Raw genomic sequence first — 10,217 nt, 5'->3', positions numbered from 1 at the left:
TGAACACAGAATGTGTAACACAGACACAGACCTGTTCATGTAATTGACATAATAGCACATAAGGTCAAGCAGGAAGAATCTCCAATTCAGGGAAGTACCTATTTGCTACTATATGCATTTTCTCAATAGGAATTCTCCCTGATTTGGATGCAATTAGCTATTTCCTAACTTATGGAGTAGTTTACTTCACAGTCTTTCAACTATTTAATGTGATTAAGTCTTTTAGTTCTGTGCAATTTTACAGAGAAATCTTTTGCTGGTAATTTGACACTTTAAAATTTCTATCAGATTTAGATCAAAGGAAAGTTTTTGTTTATAATTCAGACCACTTTGACAAATTAATGTGAACTCATAGCTCTACCACAGAAGGTCATTAGGTGTGTTACAGGGCTGTTGTATAAGTTGCATCAAGAATTCTGAAAAAAAACTACAGCACTCAGAGTTGTAATTGTCAGGAAAATTAATCCACAAAGACCAGAAGTTTATGTCCAAAAAGGAGACAGAGGAGTCCTGTAACCTTATTCTAATAAAAGGTGAGGTCATGGGGCAATTCCCATGTGGTCTCTCAAATTGTTAGAGGACACAGCCTCCTTTTTATCTTAACTTCCCAGTCACGTTTCCCTCTCTTTCCCCATTGGCTGAGGTACTTGAGAGGTACAGGCTTCCCTAATCTCCTAATTTGAACCCCCTTTTCTAATGTGCATCCCTCCCCCCCCCTTTTCATTTTTCTCATGTCTGTTCTTTCTCTCTAAATCCAGGGATTTAGCACAGCCTTGGGTAAGTAACAGTCTGTGTCAATTAGTGGGATTTCTCTGGAATTTATTGTTCCCCCCATTGCTTCTTTTACCTATCAATATCTGGCTTTATCTACCAGCAGACCCACAGTTTGTTTGTAAAGACACCTCCTTCTAATTTCTTTCAATCCCTCCTCTTCTTATTTTCTCAATAATTATCTTTAAAAACTTCAGTTATCAGTGACTTAATTTTCTGGTTTTGGGTCTTTTCTGGTTTTGCAATTATTTGCAGCGACATCATTTTATGTCCTTTAGTAGCCATTTCTGGATCAGTAGGCACAGCTACTACCTGCATCCCCTTGATCACGTGTTGAATAAGTTGTACTAAGCAAAGGATCATGCATGGTAAAAATATGAGAGTTGCTATAGCACATAAGAAGAAAAAAAGCATTCATTTAACCCACAGTCCACCAGATAACCAGCAAAATGTCCCATTCCCATCCTTTCCATGTTTGGACTGGTACATGAGCTAACTTTCTTATTCCCTTTGTTGTTTTTTTCACCACTTTTCCATTGTCATCTATTTGCAAACAGCAGTTTGAGTCTTTTAATTTTCCACACACTTCCCTTTCTTCTGCTAATATTCTAATACCATCCGATGTTGAAATATTGCATTTCTCATCTGAGTGGATTGGTCAGCAAGAAGGTCAAGAGCTGTAGCTGTCTGGTTGATTATTATTTCAAAGACACCTTGTAACCTAATTATCTGATTTAAATTATAAATGGGTTCTCTGGCACCTGATATTAATTAATTTGGATTCCAAGTGGCTGGTCCATGGTGTTGTATGATTTGCTCAGGTGGCCATTCATCTTTTCCCCACTTTTGGGTGCTTCCTCCAGCCAGGGCTGCATCAATTGACTGGTTTTCTCTAATTAGATCATCATATACCATGATTCCTAACTGATTTCCCTGAACTTGTGGTAGCAAAAAGAACAACAGTCTAATATACCCTACATAACGTATCCCTGACCACTTTGGAGGTAACCTGCAATAGGCATGTTGGCCACAAATCCAATAATGCCCTTTCAAAGCCCAGGTCCTGCTGGCAAAGGGGCCTTCTCAATTTTCATCATCAGTTGGTGGGTCAAAATACAGTTTGCTTCCTGGGCCTAACAGTCCTCCAACAATAGTTGCCCCACCATAAGAATCACAATATTTGCATTTCCAAGCTCCCACATGAGGTTTCCACTTGCAGTTACATCCCAGATCTATTTTGTTAGATCTGGACCAGAACTTATTAAAAAGGGTTCAAGTTCCATTCTGGTGTTGCCACTTCCACTGATAGTCACAGACAACGTGTCCTACTTGTGGAATTAGCTTGGGGGCAGCTTAAAAATAAGTGATCCAAAAAACTGTCCTTCCCCACTGCTTTACAGCCTTCAGAATCCCTTTGGTAATTATGGTAGGAACACCTTACCCAGCTACCATTAGTGAGCTTAACATGTGTTTGATTACATCTGCCTCAATATTTGGAACAATCATAAGGAGGGCAGCTGGGGGTCCAGCAATGTAAACCCAAAGATAAAGTGCAGTTACAAACACTTTTTCCCATGTATGTGCCTCTTGTTCTATTTAGACAATAAATGCCTCTTTCAGAAGAATAAAGTCACCATGGACTTGCTTCCTCATCCCAAAATCCCATTCTATTATGGACCTCACTCAGGGTGCTGACTCACTGTCCTGAGTTGATGTTATGATGCTTGTATCCCCAATCGTGTGTTCTGTTTATGCTGGATATTATTTTATGTGCCTTCAAGACTGGCTGAGAGCAAAGACGGGGAGAAGAAGAAGCACGGAGTTTCGTTATCAGCTGCCTTCTCCCCCACAGTCTTCTGGAACACAGAACTCCACTGTTGTTGTCTGGGCACGGATGGGGAGAACACTGCCCTCCTTTTGCTTTTTAGTTAGTTAGTTTAGCTAGCTGAGGCATTCTGAGCTTTCCCTGGACTGTTTTTCTTCCCTTTTCTTGGAACCGTTCAAACCTGCTCCAGACCAGGACCCTGGGAAACACTGAGGAAACGTTGTACTTTGCAGCCTGACGCAGCCTACTCTGCAGTCTTTCCGAGCGCCGGAGGGACTGATAACAGAGCAACCACCCACCAGAGAGACTTTCTGAATTTGTCATCTCTTCAGAGCAGCAAATGAATTTTGTCATCTGGTATTGTTCATTTTGTGTGCTGGGGAGAGCTTTGCCTGTTAAATAAACAAGTTCTTTCCACTTCTCTCCAAGGAATCCTTCCCGAACCGGTTGGGAGGAGGGGCCGTGTGGGTTTGTTTTCTGGAGGGGCCCCTTCTGTAGGTTTTCTCCCAAATTTGCCCTAACCCAGGACACCCACCATTTAGGTTCGATTCAGCTGGCCACCCATGGCCAGTCTTCAGATCCTCCTGGCCCTCCACAGACCCAACAATTGCTAAAGTCAAATGTTTTTGCTACTTCTTCTCCTAGGACTAGAAGATGATTCTCCCACCTCTGGCCCAAACGTAACTGACAATATAAAGATAGGATTATTAAGAAAAGCATTTTAATGGTGTAATCTATTCACCTAATCTAATTCTCACGCTGTCTTCTGCACCACCTGTGGCAAGTGAAGGCACAGAAAAATCTTAACATAAAGAAAACTGTGATGGTGTTCACAGGGGTTTTCAGGTGAGGAAAGAGATGAGAATGTTGACTCCATGTTCAGAAGGCTTGATTTATTATTTTATGATATACATTACATTAAAACTATACTACAAGGAATAGAAGGAAAAGTTTTATCTCAGAAGGCTAGCTAAGAATAGAATAGAAAGGAATGAATAATAAAGGTTTGTGTCTCGGACAGAGAGTCCAAGCTAACTGGGCTGTGATTGGCCATTAATTAGAAACATCCAAGAGGGGAGGGGCCAATCACAGATGCACCTGTTGCAATCCACAGCAGCAGATAACCATTGCTTACATTTTGTTCCTGAAGCCTCTCAGCTTCTCAGCAGGAAAAAATCCTAAGAAAGGATTTTTAATGAAAAGCTGACTGCGACAGAAAACAGTGACAGCAAGGATTAGCCCCCCAGTGACTGGAGATTCTAAAGGAGGGATGCCCATACAGACTATTTCAGCAGAAAGTCTGTGGGTAGGTATACGAGGCCTCCCCCGATGTTGACGCACTGGCTGCAGCTCGGTCCACTTCTACAGACTGTCAGTCATGGCCTCCCATCCTTTTCTTCCAGCTGAGATGTCCAAATCTCTGGGGCCTCAGAGACCTTGACCCGAGTGTGATGAGTCCACCCGTGTTCAGCTGTCTTGACGTCTGTTTCTGTGGTCAGTAACACTTGGAAAGGATCCATGCCACTTTGCCGCCAGTGGTGCTTCTTTCCACTCCTTAAGTAGGACCCCATGTCTTGGTTCAATGTTATGAACAACAAAGTCCAAAGGAAGGGTCTGTGCCAGTTGAGCTTCCTGTTGAAGAGATTTCACAAGACACAGTATCCTGGCCACATATTGTTTTAAATATACATCAATTATTTCCACAGCCCCCCTAGGTTGAGAATTAAAAGGGTAAGGAATTCCAAACATCAATTCAAAGGGAGATAATTGAATATCTCCCCTGGGTCTGGCCCTTATTCTTACTAAACCTAGTGGCAAGAGCTGTACCCAAGGCATCTTAGTTTCTATCACCAGCTCCAGAAGGTGTTTCTTTATTTCGCCATTCATTCTTTCAACCTGGCCCGAGCTCTGGGGTTGCCAATAGGTGTGGAGGTTCCATTGTATTCCTAAAGCAGTCATAACCCCTTGAAGAATTTTTCCTGTAAAATGAATTCCCCTATCCGAGTCTATTGCTTCCACAATCCCATATCTTGGAATTATTTGTTCCAAAAATACTTTAACAACTGATCTTGTAGTTGCTGAAACAGTTGGAAATGCTTCTGGCCACCCTGTTAGCTGACATACTATTACCAGAAGATATTTATATCTTGCCACTCGGGGCATTTCAGTAAAATCCACCTGGCATCTCTGGAAAGGACATACAGCCCAAGGCCTCCCTCCCCTGGCAATTTTCTTTGTAACTCTGTTATTAGTTTAGCACAAATCAAACAACCCTCAACAGCTCGCTTTGCCAGAATAAAAAGACTCACAGTAACATACATTTTGAGGAAAGCTTCTGCTAATCTTTGAGAGCCCCAATGACTCATGGAGTTGTTTTAATATCTGTAAGGCCAGAACTCTTTGTATCCGCTGTTTACCATCCCTTGTAAACTAATTATCCCCTCTTTCCTCTGCTCCACTCTTTAATTATCTCAAGCTCCTCTGGTGGAAAAGAGTTTCTCTGGCAGCAGTGGGGCTACTGGAAGTGAGGGAAGGATCTTAAAGATTTCTGGCAACAGTGCAGCTTTCTGAGCCTCTTCATCAGCCAATTGGTTACCTATTGCTTCATCTGAGTACCCTGCCTGGTGTCCCCTAACGTAATTCACCATCTCCAATAGGTGAGAAATTAAACTCTCATGAGTTAACGTTTTTCCCCTGCAGGTTAAAAATCTTTTTTCTTCACTTAATTTCCCAAATGCATGTATCACCCCATATGCATATTTATAATCAGTAAAAATATTCACTATCTTGTCCTGATATAATTCACAGCATCTTACAAGCACATACAGCTCTGCTGTCTGAGCTGACCCTGTAACTTGCTTCCTTTCTATCACCCTTGAAGACCCATAAATAAACGCATTTTCTCCCTCAGGCCAGGGAATGTTTCATAAATCTTCCCTTGCCTGGGTCTGGAGATCTATTGCTTGAATGCAGTTGTGGGTTTTGTTCCTGGCCCCCCTCTTCAGAGCTGTTCAGACAGGAGGCTGGGTTAAACCCTTCCCCATTTCTCAATTCTAAGTCCTCCTCTTCCATTAAACAACATTCATACTGTAATAACGGAGTGCTGGTCATTCACTTAGAGGCTCTTTCAGTTAACAAAGCTTTAACTTGACGTGAAACTTTAGCAATCAGATACCTTCTAATTGTCAGTTTTTGGGCCTCCTAGCCTTGGTTACCATCAAGGCTATGGCTGCAGAATTCTGCAGACAGTGAGGCCAGCCTCTGGCCACTGGGTCTAACAGCTTAGAAAAATAAGCAACAGGCCACCGTGTTCCCCTGTGCTCTTGTACCAAAATTCCTTTACCATGGCCCTGTTTAACATCCACATATAACTCAAATTCCTTTTCTGAGTTTGGAAGACCTAAGACTGGGGCATTAACCAATTTATCTTTTAAAGTTTTGCTCTCCTTCTGGTGTCAATGCCCCAACATTAGGACTGTTTTGGGTTAAAAAGTCATATAAAGGTCTGGCTAAACCAGAAAAAATTTTAATTCATGCTCTGCAGTACCCCACCAACCCTGAAAAACTGACATAACTATTTTTTTTTTTTTTAAGTCTGGGGTAATGGTACTTGTAAAATTCCTTGAAATCTTTCTAGATCAATACACCATAACCCTCCAGTCAAAATGTATCCCAAATAGATTTTTCTTTTAACCAACTGCGCTTTCTTTTCAAACCCTTTAAGTTCCTTTTTAGCAAGAAAATTAAGCAGCTTCACAGTAGCCTCTTCAACCACCTTTTCCTGTTCCCCTGATAAAAGCAAATCATTCACATACTGCAACAACCTAACTCCTGAGGATGGCATAAACTCTCTTAATATTTTCTGCAAGCCTTGCCCAAACAAAACTGGTAACTGTATATCCCTGCAGGAGGACTGTCCATGTCAATTGTTGTTTTACCATCTTCCTTCCTTCTTCCTGTTCCCACTCAAAGGCAAAATACTGTTTACTGTCCTTGGTAATTGTGGAAAATGGGTATTTTATGATTGGCTTTTCGCAAATATTAAAATGAATATTATATGTGTTGTGTTAGAAAGTTATGCTGTATTAATTTTTTTAAGTAGTATGTTAAATATAGTTTTAGGTTATAACATAATGTTAAAATAGAAACTATGCTATGTAAGATACCTTTTTTTTTAAGAAAGGACTTGCACCGAGATAGCAGCCACAGGACACCTAAATCTTTCAGAGAAAAAGAATTTATTGCTGTCTTAGCAGAAGAAACTAACTTCGTCCTGCCTCGCTCAGCTCTGAAGACACCATTAGGATTAAGAGGAAGAAGCTGACACTGACCAGACAGAATCCTTTGTTCGAATGGAATTTATGCATCATGTATGAGGTGTATGAATATGCAACAGGCTATTGTTTTTAAGGGTTAATCCTCTGCTAACGGGTGTCCTATTTCAAGCTTATTTTGCCCAGAAAGAGGTACCTGGACTGTCCGTAACTCTTTGTTTTTATTGTCATGTATTGTCCTAAATCCTAATTGTCCAAATTTTTATTACTCTAATTATATTACTATTTTTATAACCATTTTATTGTGATTAAACTTTTAAAATTTTGAAAACAAGTGATTGGCGTTTTTCACAGCAATCAAACACCCTGTCCTGGTTTAGGGCAAATCTGGGAGGAAACCTCTGAAGAGGTCCCTCTAGAAAGTAAATTCAAGCGGCCTCTCCCTCCACCAGTTTGGGAGACATAAATCTGCTTTGAGAAAAGTGGAAAAACCTGTTTATTTAACAAGCAAAGTGCTCGCAAACATGGAAAAATTAATACCATTAAACAATGGAATCTCATTGTTCTGAAGAGGTGGCAAATTCAGAGAGAGTCCTTTTCGTGGGGTGTAGCTCAGCTCATTCAGTCTCTTATTATTTCCTCCTGTGCTGGAAAATGCTCTGTCCCTGGCCCCAGTGAGCCACAGGTATGAGCTCCCGATGTTTTTCTGGGTTTTCAGTCCAGAGCAGGGCCAATCAGTTCCAAGAAAAAAGACACAGTCTTGGGAAAACTTTCCTTGCCGTATTTAAGGAGGAGAAAACCAGCAAAAAAAACAAAGAAAAACTCCGTGTCTCTCTCTCTCGCTGTCTGTGCTGAAGACAACACAATCTGTGTGAGAAAAAAATGTGGGGGAGCAAGTGGAGCTTCTGCAAACAAACTGTGCACTTCTTCTCCCTGCCCCAGCATCATGAAGTCACCCCAGGACACACCCCCAGAAAGCATCCTTCAAATCCAGGATTGAATAATACTGATGGGAAGAAGGGATCTGATTTAGGATGGTATAGGGATCCAGAACTGTGGGATGCCTTGGTTTGACAATTTCATTTATCATTCCTGCACCATTCTGAAGGTTCCATCTGGTTTCTTAAGCAGCAGGACAGGAGTGTTATAGGAACACACACATGGCTCCAAAACACCTGCCTTTAGCAGGGACTCAATGACAGGCTGTCACCCCTTCCTTCCTTCCTTCCTTCCTTCCTTCCTTCCTTCCTTCCTTCCTTCCTTCCTTCCTTCCTTCCTTCCTTCCTTCCTTCCTTCCTTCCTTCCTTCCTTCCTTCCTTCCTTCCTTCCTTCCTTCCTTCCCTCCTTCCTTCCCTCCTTCCTTCCCTCCTTCCCTCCTTCCTTTTTTCCCTTGAAAGAGGTTATTGCTTTTTAGACACCACTTGTCTTGGTTGCCTCAGAGTAATTTGGAGAGGCTTTATATCTAGTTTTCCATATTTCCCTGGGGCTGCCCACACATGGGTTTATTTCAGCATAAGCCTGCTCAGACATTTTACACAAAGTTACCACAGTGTTAGCCTCTGTATAATTTTTCCCAATATTAATTTGCATTCCCACTTTAGCCATCAAATTCTTTCCCAGTAAACTACAATCACAATTAGGAACAAACAGAAATTCTTGCATTTCAAACCTATTGCTCACATCTTCTAATAGTGGTTTAATAAAATGCACCCACTCATCCTTTACACTTACCCCTTGAAAATCAAAGATCTTTTTTACAATTTTCCCCCCTTGGGGATAAAATTCCAAGTAGCTCGAGAGGCTCCTGTGTCTACCAGGAAACACATCTCCTCTGGATCCAGACCCACCTTAAAAGTTAGCAAGGGCTCCAGTGTAGTGGGTCCCTGGTATAATGGGAGCCCCTGACACCCTTAGCAATCTCTCGGGTTTTCTGCTGGTCAGAGTGACCGCAAGATAGTACAAGTCTTTTTTCCCAGCCCAGCAGTCAAAGAAGGAGTCAGGATTCTTCTGTTCTCGTTCTCAAGGTTGTTTATTATTTCTTATCTATAACATTCTTTCTCTGACCTGCCAAGGTCTGTCTGGCAGGTCAGGTTGAGGCACACTGACCGCCCTCGGAGGTGGTGTTGTCTTTTATACTAAAAACTACATGTACATTATTTACCATAACTTCCCAATGCCTATCACCTATGTTAGACAGTGAGTTTGTACCTTAAACCAATCCAAAAGTGCCAGCATCACCCAGAAGATGGAGGCTAGGAAGAAAAAAGAAGAAGGACAGGGTACGTCCAAATTACTCCATCTTGGGACCCCAAGCCCCCATTCTAAAACCCCAAAAATTTACTTTTCACCCCATGATAAACTAACTATTATTCTACTTAAACTCTCTTGACTTGTAATTCTTCATATAAAGGTGATAATTTGCTCCATGGGTCAAAATCAAGGTCACAGGCGTCTTGGGCTCTATGCCAAGGTCTCTGAGCCCCCTGGCAGGGGCTCGAGCCATCCAGGACAGCCAGAGAGATGTCCTGAGTTCCGACAGCAATCTATCTCCATTATCCTCAGGACTTCCTCCTCTTGAGGATCCAGCTATTTGTGCAGACATTCCTGCTTCCAGTGTCCCTCTGCCTTGCAGATAGCACACTGATTCCTTCCCAACCACTGTTTGGGTTGGCTCTCCCCTGCTGAGGAGAAAATGCTTCTCCCACTTCCTTGTGGCTGACCCTGTCCCTTCTATCCTTGGGGACTTCTTGGGTCCTGAGGTTTATCCCTCTGGGGCTGTAAAAGCTCTCTTATAACCTTTGCCTTTGCCTTCACCTTTTTATCATCCCTTCTTACATACACTTTCTGTATTGTGAAAAACAGAGTTCAAGATAAAGAATTTTTGTAAAATTTAATAAGGGATAAAAGAAGAGACAAATATCCAGCTCTGGGGTGCTCCGGGCCAACAGTCAAAGAACACACCAGTACATACAGACAATGTTATCTTTATACGCATAAAGAGGTACATGCATATTCATGTGTTCATACGCTATGCAAACGTTCTTTCGAACTTTCTGATGTTTTGGGAACTCCTTTGTTTGGCTTCTTCACACTCTGGCTTATCTGCATGACATCCTGTGTGTCAGGTCAATATATTTTATTTCTTCTTTTGTCTCCATCCTCCTGTTTCACATCCTCTGGTAAGGATTTAGTATGTCCTCCTTAAATTTAACATGGTATTCTCTAATTGTCCTCTGGTGCTCTGGTTTGTGTCACAGTTACCTTATCACTTGGAGGATTCAGTCAATGGAAAGGGGAACAGCATGATCACTTTACACCATTTTTTTGGTTACATAAAGGTATTTTAA

This window comes from Zonotrichia leucophrys, chromosome W, assembly GCF_028769735.1.
Source record: "Zonotrichia leucophrys gambelii isolate GWCS_2022_RI chromosome W, RI_Zleu_2.0, whole genome shotgun sequence".
Classification (NCBI taxonomy): domain Eukaryota; kingdom Metazoa; phylum Chordata; class Aves; order Passeriformes; family Passerellidae; genus Zonotrichia; species Zonotrichia leucophrys.
Note: the sequence above shows the minus strand (reverse complement) of the source record.